Source organism: Anser cygnoides, chromosome 11, assembly GCF_040182565.1.
Source record: "Anser cygnoides isolate HZ-2024a breed goose chromosome 11, Taihu_goose_T2T_genome, whole genome shotgun sequence".
Taxonomy (NCBI): domain Eukaryota; kingdom Metazoa; phylum Chordata; class Aves; order Anseriformes; family Anatidae; genus Anser; species Anser cygnoides.
Window position 1 is genome coordinate 10,774,482 of NC_089883.1, and position 2,003 is coordinate 10,776,484.

A 2,003-nucleotide genomic window follows, 5' to 3' on the forward strand; every position below is an offset into this window, starting at 1 on the left:
CCAAGGAGTGGGAATTCTCTTTGATGTTAGCTGCAGTACTACAAAAAGTGAGATGTACTACTGACAATCTTTTACAGAGGTGAAGAATCCAGTCTTCATTTAGTCAGGGTTCCATTAGCACTGTATGTGAGTTTTCATTAGCGTGATCACACTTCAGTCTTTAAAATAGTTCTGATTTTTTGTTAGAATTCACCAAAGCTGCACTTAAGCGAGACGTCTCATATAGGCAAGTCAAAACACGGTTCACATCTGTAAAGGACGTAATTTCTTCCATTTTATTTTACCCAGCTGTATGATATAGTAATTTTTAGCTTTTGTTAAGTAAATACTCATAATACTTCTTATTAAAAAGCACAGATTTCTACTGTTTAAATTCTTTTTTTTCATTTATTCAGTACTTCTATACAGGAACATATGAAGATAGGAAAAAGTGTTTTAACCTAAGGCAACACCACAGCATGTTATAACGCAATCAACACATTAGCATGTTTTAACAAGTTTTTGAATATGGTAAAACTAATTGTACAGGCAGATCCTCCCCTTTCTATATATGGTTGGTTATATACAGCTTATATGTATGGTTACGTGCAAGTAAGACCAAAGGATTTTCTAACTCTGTGTAAGAGAAGCAGTAAAAGGTCCCTTTGGACAAAACAGACTGGGAATCCATTTTGCACAACAGCTGGTGTGAAACTCAACAGGCGTTTTTCCCATTCTTTGCACCTTCATGACCTCCCTGTGTCACAGCCACCTGATTTTCCTGAAGAAGAGGATCTGTCTTTTGCAGGCTTCATTCTATAGAGGATCCTGCAGCATGAAATGGTGTTAGGACCCTTTCTTCCTTTGCCATCTCTAGAAGTACAGAATCTCCAAGACAAACTCAGCCCTCACCTGGCCCTGTTCTACTCAAGCATGTTGCAGGAAAGAGTACAGCTCACCTCCAGTCGCTCAAACCGCCTCCGCTGTGAAGGAGAGAAACAGCCTGGGTGGATAGCGCTGCCCTGGGTGTGGCAGCAGTGCTGAGCGGGTGCACGGATGTCACCATAGTATCAGAGCCTAATATTTAGTTATCGTGGATGTTTAAAATCACATTTACAGTACTTACAAGCCTGTTTGTTGTAGGTAACACATAGACGCACACTTTGCACAGTTATATTGTCAGTCTCTACAAGAATCAACTGACCTGAATTTAAGTATGCTTCAAGCACCCGGTATTAAAAGGCATACTGAAACACGAAACTTCATGCTGCAAAATGCTGGTTAAGGACCAGTTTCTCCAGTCTACAAGGTGGACTAAAAAATGGCCAAGCAAAACAGTTCCGGTTCATAATTCCATTGGCAAAATGGTGCTGTAGATCAAAGCATCATTGCATTCCCCCACCTTGAATCAGGGGAAAGAGACTGTGGCAGGACAGAGCATCTGTTTGTGCAAGATCCCAGTGACACGACTGCTCGGAAACAGCTCAGCACCACACTCTCCCAGCGTTTTAAATCCCAGCGTGACTATACCAGCACGTCCACGTGTGCCTGCCACCCCTAAGGTATGCTTGAAGTGACACCACAAGCTGCACAAACACTACCAACAACAGAAAAAAATGAGATCTGAACTTACAACATCCCCAGTCGATGCAGTATTCTCTAGGGAGAAAAAAAGAAAAAAAAGTTATTTTTGCAAGGCAAGGCATCTCACCCCCCCACACAGCAGCAAGAGGGCCGGTTTTACACCCCCCACAGACGCTGGATGCCCCACAAAATCTGAGACCCCAAGCTTGGTGCCTTGCCCTGGGTAAGGCGAAGCGAAGCCGGGCAGGTGCGGAGCCCCCGGGGGCCTGGCGGCGGGGCAGGGCGGCCTCGGCCCCGCTCCGCTCCCGGCTCGCAGCCATGGGCCGAGCCTGGGTAAGGCAGCGCGGGTGGCGGCCCCGCAGCTTTTCCCGCACCGAGCCCGGCCCCGCGGCCCCGATAGGAGCGCCGAGAGTCCCCGCCCCCGCGGGGGAGCGGAGGCC